Genomic DNA, 23,187 nt, shown 5'->3' on the forward strand with positions numbered 1-23,187 from the left:
ATTTATATTCAATACAATTTATATTCAAGATTTTGCGTTTGTAACCTTTTTTGTGCTTCTTATCAATACTTTTGAAATGAAACTTACATATGAATAAGCATATATTTGCTAATATTCATTAAGCGCCGAAATACGCAGGAAGCAAAATTTGTGAACCAACAGCAATGTGTGATTTTTTTCCTATCAAAATATAAAAAATAACAAAAAATAAATAAATATTAAAAATTAAATACGTTTCTTTTAAGATAAAAATATCTACTTAGTTTTAAAACATTTCAAATTTGTTTTCATTATTTCACGGCTCCCTCAACAAAACTTACGCCCCTCCCCCCAAGGGGGCCGCGGACCACAGTTTGGGAAGCGCTGAGCTACAAATCGAAAAAATTTTATTACCAAATAAAAAAAAATATATTTGGTAATCCATACCTGTTTCGAGGTTATTCGTAATATGCTAAGCATCGCACGTCTAACAACAGTTTGAGATTTCGGATTTGGTTTTAATCACTTTTATGTGTTGAATATCTTAACATATCTAAAACAAATTATTTGACTTCGCGATGATTAAGTGGGATTTGGAAGTAATTTTATATGAATATAGTTCATAGAGATTTGAGAGAAAATTATTGAAACAGAAATTAGGAAAAGAATTCGTACATAAATTATGTGATGCTATTTTCAGAATTTTCAAAATTAATTAGAAGCACTTTTCCATGGTTTTACACACACACAAGCAAATAACGGTATTTTAATATATTTCGTTTCTTTAAAATTAAATATTTAATTTAATGATAAAACGAATACTGTATTTATGAACATTATTAAGCCATAGCAGTATTGATATGATGATTCCAATCTACATATTAACAAGATATTTTCTTATTTCAGACTCTAATGATTTCTGTGCTTCGCCCTTATTTTACCGAGCGATAATTGCTATCATTGCCCATTTTCCATCAAATTTAATTTTTGCAGTTTAGAAAAATGCATATAAATTTAATCATTACAGAATACCAAATCAAATGTGTCGAGTTTCGTACGTTTACTGCATTTTAAAGAGTGTGAGGTAATTTGTATGCAAGTTTCTTTCTCGTTTTTTTGTATACTGTAAATCTATATCTTTTTCCTTTCTTTCTTTTTTTATATCAAACATATATTCCAGTTTTTGTTTGACACCAGTTTACATTGCGTTGCATATTATTTTATAATTGCTAATGGTCATTGTTAAAAAAATGTGGGTCAAAAAGCATAGACTTGAAATATTCAAGAAAAATTATATTTAAAATCCCAGTCAGTGCTGTCAAGAGTCAAATGAAATTCTAGTCGATGAACAATGAAGCAATATTCATGTAATAATGAGAGTCTGCATGGCTCAGTTTGTGCAGATGTGCAGATGAACCCTTTTGGGTGAAAAGAACCGCGTTTGAATCCCGTGTACGATGTGAGGAATCTTTATTTTCAATCATATGGTGAGCTAGCCAATATTATACGGAGATAGAGAGAGGGATTTTTTCCCGCCGGAAACTCGGGTTTTCGTCCCTAAGAACAGGAAATTGGCCCGGTGAACACACATTTCCACAGCCATAAAATACACTTACCCGGAATAGTAAGCTGGCTGCCATTAGAGTCAAGTGTCTGATTTGGGATCTGAAACCCATAATCTGGTGAGTCAAAATAAGATATAACTCTATTCCTGAAAGTGAATCTATACAATAATCAGATTCATCTTAAGCTGGTTTTCCTGTCAGGTACAGAATGCATACATTGCATTGAATGGTTTACATTATCCAACTTTACATTGAATGTGAGAGAGGCCAATCTGATTCTCCTAGTGGATGGGGCTTCCACCCTCCAATCAAATTCTTGTGTAGTTTGAATCCTGCTGCAAGCATGATTATTTCTTATTGTCTTTAGGTAGTAGATGAATCTCATTACCTGGTGTCCGATTATCCTTCTTATTGGAGGCTTGAAATGGTGTGAAAAACGTATACCAAGTTTGGTCTCCAGAACCGAAAAACTAGATTATGTAACCCTTATCTCACTAGAAAACGAACACATAATAGCAAAATAAATGTGAAGATTTGGCTTCTTTTTTTTGCTGTCATAAAATAGCTTTCATTAAATGTTGTCTTCGTTTGCTACAGTCCAAGAGTTATGATAAAATTCAATGACATAAGTCATAGCGAAATAGTCAAGTCAAGTTTTTATTAGCTACGAACGAATCTTTGTTCTTTGGTAAACAATGCTGAAGTAAGTAAATCCGAGCATAATTTCATTCCACCAGGTGGCGTTATCCTCTAATAATATTCAAGGGATAAGTGCTTTCCATTTCGCTAAGTGTTTTGGATATCCGTATTCTTCATAAGAGGCCTTTTGGAGCTGCCACTCAATTCTGCTTGCGTGCGGTGCGTGCGTGTGTGTGTGTGTGTGTGTGTGTGTGTGTGGAAAGATGATCACAATGTAGCAATTTAATTCGTCTGAAGGGAACTAACAAATGAAATTTCGAAAGCCATTGCCTTTGAAACTGTTGACCACACGTACAAAACACAACAGTAGAAATATCATAAATATACTACCAAAAATGCGACCACATTTTACATCAAATCACAATGAATTATCCAATAGTACATCCAGATGCATTTCGCCAAAGTTCACACTTCTAAAAATAGAATTTCCATGCAGTCTATCAAATACAAATACGGTATCAAAAATATTCTTGGTACCGTATTTGTAATAAGTAATTTTGATAACGAACAAGAATAACTTCCCTATCTACTAAATGAAAAAAAAAAAATTCAGCATTAAAACGTAGCACACAATCACATGATTAAATAAGAAAATGCACCCTCTTTGTGGAAGAAAATGCTCTTCGTCCTTACGAGAACTTTTATGTACAAGTGGAGGAAATGGAAAGCGCCTCAAAGCACTAAAAGCGACCCTATAAAAAACGAGAAAATTTATGAAAGAAGTATTGATAAACACAAACTTTCAAGAGAGGAAAACATAAAACAGCAAGATTATACTAGAGATGCACTAAAAGACAAATGCAAAAGACAATAACACAGCCTAAAGAAGAAAAGAAGGAGACAGGAAGTAAAAGCATCCCATTTAGTACATAAATAACTATTGGGGACAAAGCTAGGGGAATGAAAGTTCTCAAAAGAGTTTAAAAGCCAAAAAAAAAAAATCTTCTGTAGCGGAAAATAAGAATGCCAAGAAGATTATGATGGAGGGAATTTGAAAAAAAGTATTAAGAAACAGGAGATAGAAGAACAAAATTGAAGATAAGTTGCTGTTTTCTTAGAACGAAAATGAATAAAGTGAAAGTTGCTTATAAAAGTATAAGAAAAATGGGACAAGTAGAAGAGAAATTACACACCTCAGAGATGAAGACGAAGAGAAATAAAAATATGACCGTAACCACGAGAGAGAGAGAGAGAGAGAGAGTCATTAAGTGTAATTATAACTTTTCAGAAACTTTGTGCGGACTGAAGTGCTGTATATCTATGCGAGCAATGTTTAATGACTACGAAGGTTATTATTCCATGCAACTGATGACTTCAACAGATTTTTGCTAGCCAAATACGTGTAGAAGAAGGCTGATAATCGCTCTTCTCAGAGCTTGAATCTGCAGGATGCAATCAGGAATTATTAGCTTTATAAGCCATCGTGTAATGCATTTTGGTTATTTTTTTTTACAAACCATTGTTGAAATAGTAGCAGGTGCTAAGCCTACGTTCAACTTGTTTCATGCTGTGATAAAAGTACAAGCGATACATTTGCAATGTGCTTCTCATGTAATATTCATGACGTTGGAATTACCATAGCTAGCTCCTACGAAATTACTTGACGCAAATGCAGATAACTTTGATTGTTTGGAAATCCGATAAGCGAAAAACGAAATCAGTATGGATATATGAGAGGAAACAGTCTATTGAGACGATTGCGATACACTTTTTTGAATAATAAAGTAATTCAATGTACAGAAAGGTTCATAACGCCTATTACTATAGCCTTATAAAGCAATGGAAAATAATATACAAGAATGAATAAAGAATCAGAAATTTCTTTGATTGTTATGTCAGGCACTTTTAAAACATGCCTTGAAGGCATCCACTAGATGAACAGCAATGCATTTAACAGTGGACTAATGTAGTAGCCCATATTACATTAGCTCGCTGCTGCTGCTAAATGCAATATTAGCATTAGAATGTGTGTCTTCCGACCTTCGGGACAAGACGTATATAGAAAGTAGATGATTGGATCTTAAGTTAATCTTTTGTTTGGCGCTTTAGGCACTTTAATTTATTGTAGAAATCCTGCCTTCATGAAACATTCATGAAAGGAAGACTTCTGAAAGCGAGTTGAGCTCTTTCATCTTTTATGTCGCGCATGGAAAATTCAACAGGAGTAAACAAAAAATAGAAAAGTGGGAGGTGATCTCTTTTTTTTTTTTTTTTTACTTGAATGACACTTACGGAACACCCGTACAAAGGGTTTAAAAAGGGAGACTATTTCATTTTCCACTGAACCACAAAGCGTGGATCGGTGTGTTTGTCGTGTGAAGAGGTGATAAAATACTACAGAAAACTACGGTATTAATAGACTGTACGTTTATAACTGTTTGTCGACGAAATTAGTAATAAAATATAAAGAATAATTAATATTACTCTTATTTATCAGCAGTTTAGTTCACTGCATCCTCAGAAATTCAGATCGTGTGCTTTAATGTCAAAGATCAGATTTAGATACGAATTAAATAAGTAAAAAATAAATATATTCTCCACGCCTTTTCCTTTCTCAAGGGAAATGGTGACATTACTTTTAGCTCTGACGTTTTGGGGGAAAGTTGGTTGCCCGACTTCAACTGAAGAAAAGCACGATCTCCAGCTGGTGTGATCGAAACATAAACAGCTGCGGCTAAAACTTAGATGGTATTATGGAGTGAACATCCTGTTTCTATGTTCGATTTTTCTGAGTTACGGAAGGGGAAAAAACTCTTCTTATCTGCCCTAAAGATCGACTTACTCGGAAATCAGCTGAAAAAAGGACTCAAAAATGTTTCTCTAGTCGTTGACCAGAAACCAATCTCTATGGTCTTTCTTCAGCCAATCTAGCGTCATAGACGACACCACAAGGACTGGCAGGCACCTAGCTTCTAATTATTTACGATTAAAGGGGAAAAAATAAAAAAAAAAACCGAAGAAATTGTTTACAAATAATTATATCATCATCGTCATCTGATTTTTGTAATGTGAATTCCACCCCCACAAGACTGTAAATCTTAGTATTAGTGCTGTGTATGGGTTAGATAATTTAGAAACCCTGCCCTATAGACCAACCATGGAACTTTTTTTCAAGTCATTTCAGGCTCCTAATAAGCAGAGATCAGTGAAGATGGTTGTCTTCACCGATCAAGGAATTCATCTCCAAAATGCAGACTTGTTAGTATCAAGATTGTAAACTTATATTAGTACAACCGGCGAGCTAAGGATTTTCATAATTTTTGGTATTTATTTTTAAGAAGTCCAGAAAGCAAATATGGAAATTTTTCGAGCCACTTCAAGTCTCCAATAAGAAAGGTGAGGTCATCCTAACCTATAGGAGTTGCCAAAGGGTGTGCAACCTTATTAGGTTAGGTTAGGATGACCTCTCATTGCTTCTGCCTTTGTATCTCCACTACTGGGCCTGGCTCCCACTGACGAGACCTCAATAAAGGTCGAAACCGGTATGGGTAGTGGTCCTTGCCTTAATGCATAGCATTACACATATCTGCAAGGAGATGTGCTTTGCATTATGGGAGATACTGAGATAGGAGTGATGAGAACTTTCTCCACCTTTGCAACTAGTTTCCTGGTGTTGCACTACCTTACCCCAGTCCTGAAGATACTTTCAGGCGCAAACCTTGTGTGCTCACACTTGGATAAAGGATTAAACTAAACTTATTATAGTCTAACCAAGTGAAAAATAAACTTTTCAGACTAAATATTTCCATCAATTCGAAAGGCTGCCATATTTGTACATTTAATGAAAAACTGAACCAAATCAATTCGAGAAACTTTGGTCAAGAATTATAACTAACTGTTGATAAAAACTAAATAGATTCCTAAAATTCAAGTTGAAAATTGAGCCAAAAAGCGCACGCGCATACCCACACCCACCCACACCCACCCACGTGTCAAATATTCAGACAGAAGTTTATCAAAGTAAGTTTAATAAACCTTTTAGCTTTTCAAAACATGATTTAAAAAAAAAAAACAGATTTTGTTTTAAAAGTCGAGCTTACGAACCAGTTTCACAAAAAAAAAATTTTGAATTTCTAAGAGACAAACGATCGGATACACAATTTGCCGTTGCTGTGTGTGTGTGTGTGTGTGTGTGTGTGTGTGTGTGTGTGTGTGTGTGTGTGTGTGTGTGTGTGTGTGTGTGTGTGTGTGTGTGTGTGTGTGTGTGTGTGTGTGTGTGTGTGTGTGTGTGTGTGTGTGTGTGTGTGTGTGTGTGTGTGTGTGAAGTAAACAGCTTGATAGGAAACCAAATGTAAAGCTTAGTAAAAATCCGACGTATGTGGAGGAAAAGTCTCGAAGCTTGAAAACTACATTTAAGATTCAACTGGCAATTCGTACGCAATATCCGGCTCAAATTTAACACGGAAAATCCATTACCAAAGAGTGGCGTTTGACTACACGAATACTACAATGGAAACTTGTAAGTCTGCTATCGAGGTTAAAGCTTTCGTGAAATACTGAACATTAAGATCTCGTAATGCCATTGAAAATGGCTTAGAAATTTCAAATGCTTTTTTCTCTTTTATGCGACATCGCTATAATAATAAAAATAAACTTTACGAATTCAGAAAGATATTCGTAAAAAAAAAAGAACGCAACAAACAGTAATCATATAACTGGTGAAAACAAATAAAAGAACGCAAAATTTGTTTGCTGCGAGAACCAAAAATACACGGACTACATCATAACGTGTGGAACAAAAGCGAATGCGTACATGTAACTGGTTTAACAATGTATGAAACTCATTCCAAACGATCGTGTATGCTAATTCTGTTTTCTTTTGCTGTTATTTTTATAAACAATTTCATTCCAATTCCCAGATGCATAACAGCCACTCAGGGAATCGCATTGAACTATTTGACATTGAAAGAATTCTGTAGTTTTATTTTAGGAACAGGTGCTGATGTTTTTGTGGTTTTTTTCTCCCTCTTTCTTTCTTTTGCCCTTGAGTGTATATTTCCGAAACTTATTGAATTTCGGTTGCGTTAATGCAGTGTCGTCAGTTGCAAGATTCCCAAGCCGACAAATTGACAGAAGCAATCGATACAGCAGGCGCCACTCTTATTTCCTTACCTCACTTCCAGTCGTATTGAGTTCTCCTCTTATCTTGACAAATATTTACCATAATGAGTGTTATAAGTAACAATCCCAAAGAGAAGATTTGTCGGTGTTTCGCACAGATTAAATCAGATCTATCGCAGACTCCACGAATGTGTTCCATCTTCTGGAAACATTACGAACTCCATTTGCTTGATATTATTATTAATCAAGGGATGTTAAGCACTATTAATTAATAATCTTATCCTACTTTAACACCATTTCCCAATTTAACAGGATAACGCTCAGAAAAAGATAGTTATACTGTTTCACTATCATCTAAAATATTCCAAGCAACAGTGTTCGTGGTTATCTTTATTTGCCGTTTAAAAATAGAGTTAAGCCTTCTATTTAGGGACTGAGGACTGCTGCTATCGCTCGATCACGTTAAAAAAAAATTACGCCCCTGCGAAAATCTAACCTAACTATAACTATGAATGTGTTAAGATAACTATGTTAAGAATTTGCATGATGTTTGGTTAAATTGTATTACGATTTTTTTAACTCGCAAAATTATTGAAATATTAATATTTTAGTAATAATATATTATTAACTTATAAATCCTCTAATACTTTTTTTTTTATCTAATCCTCTAATTCTTTGTACAGAGTACTGTACAAAGGAGTGTACAGTACTCTGTTAACTGAAATTTTTTTTCGAAAATCGGTAGGTAGCTGGTTTCTGTCTCTCACAATTGAGTGCGCCACAACATGCTAGAGAAAAGTTAATATTAATACTAACTACTACTACTTTTTATATCTATGTGTGTTCTGACGTTGATTTTGCTGAGTTGTGGGGATGCAAACCTGGATTTCATGTGTGTGTGTGTGTGTGTGTGTGTGTGTGTTTCCCTCAACTCAATAGCTGTAGGATAGCAATACTACATTACTTGGAATTATTACAGAAAAATGGCTTCCTTGTCCAGTAGTATTCTATTTCTGTTTTGAGGGACGAAAAATCCGAGTTCCCGGGGAGTAAAAATTCCTCAGTATGAGACCGATTAACCCACTTTTGATTCAATAGCCTGATAAAGGTTCCTTTTGGCAGAGACGGGTTCGAACTCAGAGCTTCATCGAAACCAGTTGAGCTACTGATATTCTGAATTTCATGTGGAAGAGAAAATCCAACGCATCTGCGCCAGTGATCGAATAACTCTTGAATCTGCTGAGGGAAAAAACCCTAGAAAAGGTTTCTCTAATCTGCGACTAGAATCGAACCTAGAATCCCTATCGAAAGTTCTATGAAATTAAGTCATGGAGCTTTATGCTAACATCACATCGTGAGACTGTTTTTTCAATCATAAAATGACCGTTCTAGTTTTGTTTTGGAAAAAAAGTTTTTATTAGCTTACCAGCTACTCGTGTCATGTTGACCGAAGTAAATTTGTAAATTGATGTTATTTTTAGAGACTGTTTGTAACTCTGTCTCTTTTCAAGTTAGAAAGCATCTGACGGTGATTGATTGCGTTTCAGTATTGTTTCAACTCCGAAATGAAGCCTGAATAAGTAAATTCCGCTAGGGGTTTCAGTGGCGCCACAGAGGGTAGTTGCGCAACTTTATTAAAAATTCTAGTTGTTCAAAAACTGTACAGTAAAGTACTCCGTATTTGGTAGATTTCAATAAGAATGCAGGGAGGCGAGGTAAAATGTAAATTTAATGATAGAGGACCCTACAAACTACTAATGTAAAGAAGTCAATGACTATAACTTGACTTCGAATACAAGCAATGTATGGAATATAATAGCACCTGGAGATTCGCAGGGTTTTATGTCAATTATTTTAATCGTTTTCGCGATTTCTGCTCTGTTATCTGTTAATCACAAGCAAAATAAAATTTCAATATTTTTTTGCTATTTGAAATATACCAAAACATCGTGCTTCAGTAACGAACTTTTATGAATCTTCGAAAGTTTACTTTTTAATGCCAAAATAAGTGTTTGAAAGCAATCAATACAAACACGTAATTTTTAAGCAACTCGCACTAATGAAAGATTGTAAATCGGTAGTACATTAGTACTATGGACAGACTAATAATTTTTCTTGTTGTTTATTTTTAAATAATCCGTGTGCTAGGTCTGTGAAATACTTAAGTATTCCATTAGCCTAGCTATATCGATTTCCATTGTTGGTTGAGATTACAAATGACATTCCCACTGGTTAGATTTCTTTTTTTCGTATTATTATTAAATGCTGATAAAGAAACACTGGTATTTTGGACAACTTATGCATTAAAATTATGTTATTTTTCTGTAGTAAAATCGAAAGCACCGAATTTGTCCTTAGCCGATGTTCTAATTTTGAAAGTGGATTATAGAATTAAGATCTAAGTTACCCTGCTAGATTACCCTGCTGTAATCAATGCAACCTTTGCATTCCATTTTCTCAAACGATGGCAGAATATTCTTGGTAACAATAACATGATGTACTATCATGTTGATATTTGAGTGAATTGCTTCCATAGAAATATCACAGTGTCCACAGAACTGTACAGAATATCAGAATAAGTTTTGTTGTGTTCATTTTTCTGGCACGATGACAAGGGAATTAAACTAGGAGATGCGCATCCACATTCGCCATAAAACCACCCAATTTATTACAAAAATGATACACTATGGTAAATAAATGCATCATCCCCACTCTCAAATCCGCAAAAAAGTTAAATTTGAAGCGTGTGTGAATGGGGGTGGGGTATATATACCAACCTGGCGGGTACCTGAAGCAGGTTATGAAAGGATAATAGCAAATATCAACTGTAACCAGATAATGGATGTATAGCTATTACGAACAAACCATGGAAAATCTCAGGAAACTACCGTAATTTATTTATGTTGCAGATTATTGTCTTAGTGTTAGAATCTGAAGATAATATCATAGATTGAGAAAGCTGCTTATCATATCATGGAATACGTTTAATTTGTTGTTTTTGTATATAAAATAATGAAGATCGGAAGTGAAAATAACAATGGAGAAATCGTACGAGTAGTTGGTTGTTTTTTGGATTACTTCTAAATCAACTCACGTATGAGGCCCTTTGGCATATGTATATAAATCTGTGAGTGGGTGTGTTCCTCAAGCCAGATCTGTTTAGGGAAAGAAGAACCAAATTTTTCTAATTAAATAACAAAATACTACTTCTAGAAGATCCATGCCAAAAAGAATAGAAAGTAAGGGAAAAAACGTAAATAAGAAATACGTAAGAACCATATCATAAGATAATAGTTTCTGTTATCGATTACAATATTTTTTCTTCATATTTTTAATTTTCGAAAGTGTAATGAAAAGACTGAACTACTTCTTAATTCTTCAACTAATCACTCAAATTGCATATTTTACATTTTTTTTTTTTTTTTTTTGTGGGGTTAGTTATTTTTCTTGAAAAATATGAGCAATAATAATATGGAAGTGCTCTTTACAATAAGTACTTTACTAATTAATTAGTCAAAGTATGGTGAAATTATTTTTTCATGTTGCTTACTTGCTTGTATCATCTTCTCTAATGAGTGAGGTGTTCGTTCGTTCACAATTTTCTCATTAACTTTAATCGTTATACTTTAATCTTAAAGTATAACGATTAAAGTTAATGAGAAAAATTTTGGTTCATTTTAAAATAGTTTAAACATATTAATGGCATTGTCATCATCAGATTTAGCTTTTTTCTTTGCTCGACTGTGTGAAAAATGTTACTATTTAAGTAACAGTCAAAGAATGCTCTTTCTAGTTTAGAATTACGTGTCGTTTCAACTAAATACAATTAACAAATCTTTTACTTAATCTGCTTTATTAATTAGTTTATTTGTTATTTTATCTAATTATTCGTATTTTTATTTTTATATTTTCAGTGAATGAGAAGGAATGGAAAATGGAAAGTATAAAACAGTTTTTATTTCTCAGTTTTTTTCTGTCAGAGATTGTAAGATTTATTCTGACAGAATTAAATTAAACCAAATTAAAGTAATTTGCATTGTTCATAATACTAAATTGACGAAGCAATAAAATAATTAAATTAGAGAGATATTCTCCTAAAAAAGCATGTAACTTAATAAAATGATGTAAAGAGAAAAAGCCATTCATTTGCATGTAACAAACCCTGCCACTCACACGAACATTCCATTTTTATAAATACGATCGGTTGGTTTAGATTAGTTTTAAGGCAACTAAGGCATCAGTATGACGTCTGTTGGCTGTGAATTATATTAAGGAGGAAATGAAAAATGAAGAAAAAGAGGTTTTCGACTACCACTACACACACACACACACACACACACACACACACACACACACACACACACACACACACACACACACACACACACACACACACACACACACACACACAAAAAGGCTCATCTTCTGTAATACTGGTTAAATCAATCTTGTCAAAATTAAAAGAAAAATAAATAAAAGCTTATTTTGCTCCCTAGACAGAATTAAAATCCAAGTCTTTCCCAAGCTCGGTATACATCTGTCAACTTGCACCAGGTAAGTGTCGCCTCAGGCAATGGCGTATGAGGCAGTAGCTCTACACAAGCAAAAGAGTATACTTATCGTTTTTAACTCCGTCTGAAATTTCTTCCTGTCTTTGGCAATTTATAATTCTTAGATTTTAGCATGAATTATTCAGCACACTTAAGTGTTCTGCAGAACAATTTTTAAACCCTCTACCCTCTTACATTTTTTATTCTATACGATGAAAAGTAATTCTGTTGAGTTTACTAAGCATTCTAACATTAAAAACGGTGGAATGTTTGATTAGATTTCAAGAAAATACATAAGGTAGTGGAAAGAATAAAAAAAACGCATCGTTTTTATCATGATTCTGGAAAATGAAGTTTGAGTTTACATTCTCAAACTCACATCAGATCACAGTAAATGCATAGAACTTCGTTACAACTGCTCACCAAAAATAGTTAATCAATATTCTCTGGAACTTTATAAAATTATAGAGGAAGGAATAAGTCAATACGCCTAGCGGAGAATGTTAACAACGTACTATCTGAATATTCGTATAAATTAAAAAACAACAAAAACATAATCACATAAATCCTTCTATCTGAACACTTGAACACTGTATCTTCTCTTTCCCATACATTTTTAAATATATGCTTTTTTTTTTTCATTCTTTCTTATATTTTATCATATTGAATACTTTTAGCATCACGGTAAATCAATGGTAAACATACTTAAAATTTTTCAATTTTTTTGCGTTATACATATATGAAATCCATTGAAAAATTTCTTAGGAAAAAATCGAAAACAAAACAATGCAAATACACCTTAAAGAACAAGGTTCACTCTCAAGTAATTTCAATAATGCAAATAGACCTTAAAGAACAAGGTTCACTGTCATAATATTTCAAATAACTTTCAAATTCAAAAGCCATTGAAGTTCTTAACACTTTCAGCAATCACTGAATATTATTCTTTCTCAGATTTCATCGCACTGAGCACTTCAGCTTATAGCTGCATTAAAATCTAATTTTAGAAATTAAAAAAAAAAGAAAAGAGATGTAATATTTTATGCTTTAACAGTTGCACGCTATTCAACTTTTTTCTCTCTTGTGTTTGAGTGTATTTCGAATAACGTAGTACTTTACGGGGAGTTAAAAAGTTTCTCGTCAACTATTGATTATATTATTTTCCGTGAACTTGAAATTTGTCCTTGATTCTAATTATAGACTGAAAGCACGTCATAATAATTCAAATAAGATCTGCGGGAACATTCTAAAATTAATAGGACCGAAACCGTATGCTTCCATTTACCTTAGCCGCCCAGCAGCGTATAGGAAAGTAGATATCTCCATTAACTGCACCGAACGTTGGGCTCAGCTGGTATAATAGGATATCGATTAATGCAGCAGACCCTATTTAGGGTAAGTACGGATAATCTAAACAATGCGTGACTTCGGATGTTGAGGTAGGCACGATATAAGTGTTCGTAAGATCAAACGTCCAGCCAGCAAGACGCCACACATTCTTTTCGTAAAGATCTAATCGATGTGTGAAAGGAAGAGTTTGGGAAACTGAATCGATTCTTGCTGACATAACACGTACGACGGATCATTCGTCAGTTCGGAGAATAGCCAGCGTTGGCAACTCCTATTATCCAACAATACTATTTTGACAGGGAACAAATTTCATACAAATATCACCTTCTGATTTGAAGTGACAACTTTTAAAGCAGTGATATATTAATTTCGTCTGCGACTGATTATTTATTATACTGGCAACAGATACCGACTGAATTTCTCCCGATTTATCATTACGCGGAGGAAGAAAAATCAAACGCGTTTATACACGCAGCATTTTTCAATAGAAAAAGTTATAAATATTTAGTTGTGTGTTATTTTACTGTTTTTCCAGAGTTAAGGTTTCAACAATTGTGTGGTCGTATATACACAGCAGAATTATTTCGTTTGCCATTACGCGATTTACGATATAGTTAAAGGACCTTTGTTTTTTATTTATTAATGTTTTAAAAATACACTCCAATCTAAAATAATGTGCAATATTGGCCTCTCAATGAAATTTTGATAACATATTGATGATTAATAATGTTTGTCAGAGTCCATAAATTCGTCATTTATTAGTATTTTTGATTAAAGATTGAAATGGCCTATTAAATACATAATAATCTTTATTTCGTCTTCTTCCTTCTTTTTCTTCTTCTTCTTATTCACACAATCGAAACAGCGAAAACAACAAATACCATTCACAAGAATTTGGCTAGTGGTACAATGAAATTCAGACTGTACCCAAGAATCTAAGACCAGTATGTAAGACCGCGTTGTAAAACATGAACTGTTCCAATTAATGCCGTTTTTTGCAAATAATGTGTGTTTAAATTGCTAGTGTTTAATTATTGTAGCTAGTTAGATGGCTTCACCAAGTGCACCATTAACAAGTGGGATGATCTTGGTTTGTGTACGCCGCAACCTCTCAAATTCGATAGCCCAAATATCAATATTTTGTAATTTTATCAAGTTTTCTTTGTTGTTAATGTTGTTATGACTGGATACTGTGACGCCAATTAGCCAAACTTGTAGACGTTCAATAATTGTGATGTTAGCTATGTTGTGGTTCCAAAAGTCGATCACTTTGTATTCTAAATCCCCAGAGAAGTTCAGCTATTTCGACTTGCAGCGCTCAGAAGTAGGAAAAGTATATTTTTTTGCATACATGCGAATGACTTATTTTGGCCATTTGATCAAGGCTGTATTTCTAACCAGTCTGGGCAATCTTGCTGCAGGCAGGACTGATCAGATGTTCTACAGTTTCATCTTTCTGATCGCATGATCTGCATTTACTGTTCTTACCGCTATTCTCAATTTTTGCTTTAATTGAATTAGTTTGTAACGCCTGTTCGTGATAGTCTAGAATAGAACTTTCTGTATCTTACCACGTCTCCATCTCGTCAATTTTTTTTTCTTAGTGTCTCGCAGAAATTGGCCATCTAAAGGTTTATTTTTCCAGCGCACAAATCGATTATTTTATTGTTGTTTGTCGTAATGGAATTTATTTCTTATTGCTTTTAGAAGACCTTTTTGTGAAATGGCTTGAAGCATTTGTTCAGAGCTATTGCCATGTAACTTTTTAAACCAGTTTCTTCTTCGTCAATTGTCTCACTTAGAGCAGACCTTGTCTGCCTATTCTTCTTGGTTGAATTGTTATTATTATTAGTAGTAATAGTAGTAATCTGACTGACTTTTTTAAATACAAGATGGTATGCTTTATCTATTTTTTAATTTTTTTTCAAATAACAACGCCTTTGTTGGCCTTAACTCCATAAGTTTTTTTAATAAAAACTTTTGTGTAAAAATGTGTCCAAACAGGATCTGTTTCTTCCTTCTTTACTTCTTTCTTCTTCTTCTTCTTATTATTATTATTCACACAATCGAAATAGCGAAAACAACAGTACCATTCACTAGAATTTGGCTAGTGGTACAATGAAATTCAGACTGTACCCAAGAATCTAAGACCAGTATGTAAGACTGCGTTGTAAAACATGAAATCGCTTTCACTTCCACATACTCCATTTTATAGGCAAATAGGAGACTATACAAAATTTCCTGGTAGTTTATCCGAAATAAACTTTTTTTGTGTGCGAGTTCCATAAAAGGCTGGAAACCAATAGTGCCTCAGTATTTTTATCGTGTCGCGTTTATATAAGATCAAATATGGAACTTTTTATAATCTGCTGCAGGTCTCCAACAAGTAGGGTAGTGTTCTCACACACCAAACGATGAAATTCTTTTACCATTCAGACATTCGCAAAGCATTCATGTCCAAAATGTGATTCAAATCACAGCCTGCTTGTTGGAGAGAGGGAATACTGTCCACTCGGCCAACCAGATCGGTTCCATGAAAATTCATCGAACGACAATTCGTCGAAAATGCAATTCATCGAAAAAACAATTCACCAAAATTTTCTTGTAAAAATTTCAAATAGCGAATGTGAGTTAGCAGGCATAATACGGAGATGGCTGGGCTTTTCCTCCCGGAAACAGTCCCATGAACAACATGAAACAGTTATCGGACAAGAAAGACTGTAAGAAACCATATTTTTTTTCCTATTAAAGTAGCATTGCTATCTCCCTATGCACGGTTCAGTTTTTGTTCTAAATGGATCAATTTTCTCATAACATTTTCGAAAATTTTAAATTTTCGATGAGTTGTTCATTCGATGAATTGCCTTTTCGATGAACTCTCCCGATACCATAAGAAGTCAAGTTACTTGGCCGTATCAAGAAAACAGACTGAGCACATAAAAATGATAGGACGGAATGGAATATATAAATATCTTTCGCAATGATATGTAAACACTATTTACGTCACTCTATTCCCCTTCTGTTCATTGGATTAATGATAGAGCCATTCTGGTTAGCCGTATTTTAAAGAAATGTACTGTTTCGGATCTTCAATAAAGTCATTTCAATTTTGGTTTAAGCTGAACAACGTTCACTAATACCATTTCTACGAAATCGCAGGAAATGATACAAAATTATATTTTTGGAACAATTGCTTCTGAAGGTGTTTTTTTTTTTTTTTTTTTTTTTTTTTGTCATGGCAACAGTGGTAAGGGTTGCTAAGGAAACTGACCGACCGCTGTTAGCTTTCAATATTGTTACCGTACGTATGTAGAATATATTTCAATGTAATATTAAGTCGTTGATATGCTTTCAACCATCGTTGAAAGCAATGGTATACTTCAAAAAAAAAAAAAAAAAAAAGGGCATGTGCAAGAGTGAAATAAATCTCTGCTGTGTCTTTCAATTGTGGATATTAAGAATTTTTTATTTATTCAACATAACTTTATGAATTTATATGAATTTATGTACGAACATTTCCGAATATACAAATAAAAGACATATTATTAACTTGCTTATCATTTTTTCCCTGACACATACCAGATTTATCCGGATCGTTAACTCTCTGTCCGCCTCTATGGCCTTGTGGTGATATCCTTTCCGGTTACAAAATGCCACACGACCAGAAGAAAGATCGCTATAGATTCAATTGTAGTCAACTTCTAGATAAACTTTTTCTAGGTCATTTTAGAGTAGGTTCCCTTGTATGATCAAGTATGTTTTTATTTTTAAACATGGGTTTCAACTCCTCATTTAGAAAAATCGACAGCACTTATACTATTTCAAATAAGAGTGTGACTGTTAGGGTTTAGGGTCACAAGATGGTTGTAGTTGTTTGCTATTCTTCACTGTCTCCTAAAGGTTATAAATCATTTGTAGCTATGGATTCATCTATCGTTGAGGCTCTTTTAGCCTTTACAAACTTTTGGAAATCGGTAGGAAGTCTGTCTCTACCCTTAGCTATAAGTTAGGACTTAAAGAGTCACGTTGACTCGCATTAGGATATAAAAATGCATTAAAATCTTCAGTTTATTCTAAACTAAAGAACATGCAGAACTTCTCCAATTCGAAATTTATCTACAGAGAATGTACAGAGAAAAATACAAAGAAAATGTCTTTTCCTAATGGGGCAGGCCCATCTGCGGATGAATATTGGGCGTGATATTTCTGGACCACAAAAATCGCACGTTTTACTGCTAGAGACGTTAGTAATGTCATAACATCCATTGCAGAGTCCCCATCAGATGAAAAAATATACAGAACATTAGATTCACTTCCGGGTATTTATTTTGTAAAGTTCAAAATACTTCTACATTATCGCATAAAGATGTTGCCAAGAGTGAATTTTTAGTACTTTTGCGACCACAATGAAATGCAAGATATACGTTCGTTTTTTTATGCAAAAATTCCATCTGGACTGAGTCCAGGATTTTTTCTTTCGCCTGTAAAATAAGGATACGGATTTTGTAAATCATAAACGAGAATAGTATGCTTTGTTAAAAATTATTTGTTATTTATTGCTACTAAGAATTCAATTATTTAACGATATCAATTAATGATTGTTGAGGTTTAATTTATGCAAAAATTGTTTCTAAATAGGATATTTAGTGGAATGCAAATTGCACTAAATATCCTACATATTTAAATTTATGTTTAAATTTGAATTACACAATACACCTTTTTTGGGAGTTAATTCAGGAGAGGAAAGAAAACTGCAATTAAACTTCTGTATGAAAAATATCAAGTGTACATTTCCCATAAGATACCGGTTCGAATTTTGTATAAAGCATGGGCATTTATGAATGCTTACTGTGAACAAGCATCTTGAGTTTACGTTGCTTGGTTTAAAAAAAAAAAAAAAAAAAAAAACCCCGCAAAGCTTTAATGCAATACCTTGGCGAGCCAGGGGCTACTTGAAGTCCAGTAATATATTAGTACGCTGTAGGGGAGAGAGAATTCAAGTCTTTAAGTAGTTGTTGCTAAACGTATAGTCTTCCTGGGCTTGCAATCTCAATAAATATAAATACACTTTTCTCTTCTTAACTGTCAAATTTTGGATGACTTTCTTCTTCCCATTTATAACTTTCTCTTTGCATAATAAAACAGTTTTGTTTATGCGAAAAGAAGGTAACTTATTTCCATATTTCTAGGGAAATGTTGGTTCTGCTATTACGCTGCATAATCCGTAGCTTGGTGGTAAGAGCTCTGTTTGCATTCTGTGCTCGAGTGCAAAAACGCCAACATTTTTTCGAACTGAATAAATAGGAAACATTTACTCTTATTCGGAGCATCGATGGGCTAATTTATGAAACCATAACGAACAGGGATTTCACAAATGTATGAATTAAGACTTCTGGTTGGTTCTCGAAGTTAGAAGATATTTTAGGTGATACATGCATGCATGGTAATGAAGAAAGATAGTCGGCATGGAAGGCATGCAAACAGTAATATATACAAATCCCGTTCATGGCAGGTCAATCACCTATAGTACACTAACACTGTAGTGGTCCAAGGTTATATATCACTTCATGAGCACTGTATCTACATACTGCAGCGGATTACAGTCCTCATCATGTGATGTCTCATTCGTTCCATATTTTATTTACCATCTTCTATTATACTTTTATTTTTTTAAATTTGTGTTTTTATCATATATTTCTTATTCCTTACTTTCATTGTTTTACAGTGATTATATTGCAGGGCTTATCAGTTTGTTATGGTCAAATAAATAACAAATGGTTATATTTAAAATTCATATTACATGACGATTTTTGGATATTTATTTAATTCCTAAATGCGAGGTTTAGTTTATTTTATGTGGATTTTTAGAGAAAAGTACTGTGAGTCGTTATCCATATTATTTTATTATACTAATAAAACTTGCAATAAAATGCGTGCTGATGAGAGGAAGACATTATTATTTGATTTATTAAAAGCTTGATGAAAAAATATAAAAATTTGACAATTCTGTGGAAAACTCCGATAATGATGCAACAATATTAATCGCAATAAACAATTAGTAATCTTTTTTTTGGTCGTTTTACTTTATTTTATTTTATTTTTGCTCTCAACAAAGTGCTTAATATGATAAAAAAAATGATCCGAATTGTTTGTTTCAATTCATTTTAATTTAATTTTCGTTTTCTTTTTTCTTTTTTTGGCGGTATTTGAATATTTTTTAGTTTTTTCTGATATTTTGTTTTTATTTATATGAAACGCTGGATTTTTATTATTCATTTGTCAGAGTTATTAGAGGCCCCTGTCCCTATGGCATTTATTAAAGATTTAATTTTAAGAGAAGTTGGCTAATCAAATACAGGATCGGTATATTTCAATAAAATTCTTTCTGCACTACTAGTACACTATGTTGGATCTATATAGAGCAATATTCGACAGTATTACGTATCGTTTATTCGATATTTTTATGCTAATATATTATAGAACAGGGATTGAGTGGTGGTGTTTTAATTTGTTCACACGAGTGTAACATCATGTAACAGATTCTAAAAAAGTCCATTCTTTTGGATTTTTTTTAAACTTTGCATAGCTTGTTTAACTTTGCTTAAACAAAAATATAATTTTTTGTATGATTTACTTTGTAACCATTACCAAGAACAAAAAATTTCCTAAAACACGTCTTGAGTATTAAAAAATAAAAATAAAAAAATGTGTGAAATATATTTTGTCTTTAGAAATAGCTCCTTCTGAGCTAACTCTTGGCCCATTTTGTCATTATTGGACACACGAATGTCCAATAGATTTACGACATTTCGTGAATGAACTACAAAAAAAAAAAAAAAGAAGTAAAGTTAAGATTATTAATCATCAATATGTAAATTGTTTTCTTACTGGAATTGTACAAGATTCTGAGAAATATCCCGATTTCCACTTTTTTTTTTTTTTTTTACAACACAACTGGTATAGTGTTTATTTAAAAAATTATTGACGTGTCTCACTTTATTGTTTCAGCATATCTTTCAAAACAGAAATTCTTCGACACATTAAACTCACATCCATTTATTTACGATTTGTTAACAACCATTTTTCCTAAATTAATTTAGACGAAACTTGAATTTTATGATCCCATTTCTAGCGGAATATAAAATGATATTCGGTTTGAAATTAAGTCGAGTGGATTAACATGGTGTCGTAAATACTCCGTAATCCTTCTGAAGAACAATAAAGTAAGCCAAAGATAAACAAAGATACCAAAAAAAAAAAAATTATGATCAAAAATTTTTTATCATAATTTTGCTTTTTTTAATAAGTTAGAATATTACTTCACAGTTCAAAAAATGTCTTACATTTTAAAATATAAAGAGAGAGAGAGAGAGAGAGATAAAGTGGAATTAACCCGTTTTTTAGTTACGGAAATACCGTCGCGATGAAAGAATAGAAAGATGCGAAGATTGAGAAAAATAGAAGGATTTAACTGCTCTGAACGACCTTGAATATGCGCAGTTGGCAAATAATCTCATTTATTTTTATCTTAGGTTATAAAAGTGGGTCATGTCTGCTGGAAAATATCGAACCCAGAAGTAATTTAGTGGAGACAGTGAAAAGATAATCTCATAGATGTGTATTAAAATATTCAAGGTCAGTTGTTACTAGATTTTTAACAACATTTTGCCTTTTAATTTGCGTCAGATTTTTCAAAAAAAATCTTTAGATAAAACAGGACTAAAATAAATGAAAAAAAAAGTGCTATGGCTTAAGAGGATAAATTTTTCGCTAGCGCACACACACACACACACACACACACACACATACACAGTGGAAGGTAATTTTCATGCTTCAGGAAAAAATAACTGGTGATGTTCCAACAGGAATAAACGACTGTTGATATTATAATTGTTTAAAATTTTCCTGAACTCCGAAGTCCTTGACAAAGATGGATTGAGAATGGCCCCGACGAAATTTGATAAGATCTTCAATAATACGGAAGTTTTAGAGAATTAGTACGTTAGCTTTATCTTTTCTGATGATATCATAAAAATGTTTAAATAAAAAAAAGTGGAAAGAACGTGTAGATGATCAAGGAACATGCCATTCACGTGAACAAGAAGCGGGTCCTTTGCTTTCCTTCTTGTCAAAATTCATTTTGGATGACTTTAAATTATTGTAAATTTTTGTAAATTATTGTAAGTTGTAAGTTATTAACTTATTTACAACTCATGGAAATTTCAGAATAAGCAGGGAAAAAAAATTGCCTTTTCGTTCTCACGATTTTTGTTTTGATACTGTAAAAACAGGTGTTAGGATGAGACGAATTATTTGAAAGGAAACACAAAATTCCTACAGTTATCCTGTTTTACATTATTATTTCTATGCATTAGAATCTAAGATTGACAATTCAACGAAAATTTAGCTAAATCCGATAATTCAATTAAAGATGACAAAGCCCAGTGGAAGAAAATATTACCTTTGATTTGGTTATTGTGGAGAAAAAGAAAAAAAAAAAAAAGACGGGGAAGATCCTGCGTGCTGTAGTACTGCATGTGGTTAGAACTAACTGTGATATCGAGGTCTTCAATTTCTGTTATAGGGACTGGATTTCTACGGAAAAGTACCGTGAGTCATGCTATCCATTTTCCGAAGTGGGGAAAGGGAAAAGCATTATACGAATAAAACTTGCAATAAAATGCTTACAAAATATAAGGGGAAACAACATATTATTTGATTTATTAAAAGGTTTACGAAAAAATGTAAAAATTTGATAACTCTGCAGAAAACTCTGATGACGACGCAACAATATAAATTTGAAATAAACAATTTTTGTAATCTTTTTTTTAGGGGGGGGGTCGGTTTAATTCGAAACTAGAACGAAAACCGAAGCAAATGAAAGTTGAACAATTACATACGATAGAATAAGATTCATCAGCAGACTGCACGCATTATGTGGAGACCTTATTATTTATATCCTGAACTAATTGATAAATGTAATAAACATGTTAGATAATTAGTAACAGCAAATATTTTAGTATCACCGCTGAATGTTTGTACAAATACAAGTGATTAACTAGTATTTGCACAAACCCCGAAATGCCGGCCTGTTTGTCGGAAAGGGTAAAGCATCTGTTCTCCAACATGCTATGTGTTTGCATCCATTCGGACATGGATGTTTGCGACTGTAGCCGATGAAATTCATTCTATCTTATTGAAGGCCTGAAATGGCTTGAAAAGTTTCTATGTTCGGTCTCTAGAGTAGGGTTTCCGTATGAAATAAATAAAAATGAAAAAAATTCCTTAATTCCTATACTTGTGAAAGGGTATCGGAGAAGGAAATTTCTTCTAAAGCAAGTTCTAGGAACCCTAACATCATATTCACGCTAATAGCAATATAAGCTTACTAATCTTAAATGAAAGTGTGAGTAATTATGCCAAGTGAGATGAGGATTGGCTAAGGAGAGATTCTGGAAGTGAGGTTTAGAAGACTGAATAGAAGGTGGTCTTCATTACGGTTAGAGATTGCTCAAATTATATTCTTAAAATTAATCTGCGATGTTTTGTTTCTTTAGGAAAAATCTGAAAGGAAAACGAAGTTTAAACTGACTAATTTGATTTATGTTTATGAATATGAAGGAGAGGTGCTTGAGCTCAATTTTTCTGTTGCTGTTGATAGAGCCAAAATTTTAATAAACCACAGTGGCATTCCTCATACCAGACTATTCTATCACTCGGATTTCCTTCAGGCTCATTATAGCAATGCGAGAAGGCAAATGTATTTCACTTGGTACCTGCCACTTTATAGTGATGTCTGGTTGATCGATTCTTTTGAGACCGGTACCACGAAATCGGAAGAAAGGTGTGCTTTGCTATAATGTCCATCATTTGTAAAAGAGATCTTCATACTGAGTACTATGTGGAGTAGAGAAAGAACGGAAAGTCATGAATATTTTTGAGTACAAGTTGATGTTGGCACCAGGTCTCTAATCACGATGTGG

General features: G+C 33.2%; 2 long non-coding RNA genes across 2 annotated transcripts in view; one reads left to right on the top strand and one right to left on the bottom strand.

Moving 5' to 3' along the window:
* The window catches only part of LOC150110614 (uncharacterized), a 29,209-nt gene extending 17,774 nt beyond the window's left edge, over nucleotides 1–11,435 (top strand). Inside the window, exons 3-4 of the long non-coding RNA XR_016548535.1 lie at nucleotides 886–1,063; nucleotides 11,219–11,435. This is a non-coding gene — a long non-coding RNA (uncharacterized LOC150110614). The remainder of the gene's footprint in view (nucleotides 1–885; nucleotides 1,064–11,218) is intronic.
* LOC150110613 (uncharacterized) overlaps nucleotides 1–23,187 on the bottom strand; it is a 60,168-nt gene that overhangs the window by 26,028 nt on the left and 10,953 nt on the right. The window lies entirely within an intron of this gene.

Source organism: Typopeltis vanoorti, chromosome 1, assembly GCF_054136105.1.
Source record: "Typopeltis vanoorti isolate ZY-2024b chromosome 1, IOZ_Tvanoo_1.0, whole genome shotgun sequence".
NCBI lineage: Eukaryota > Metazoa > Arthropoda > Arachnida > Uropygi > Thelyphonidae > Typopeltis > Typopeltis vanoorti.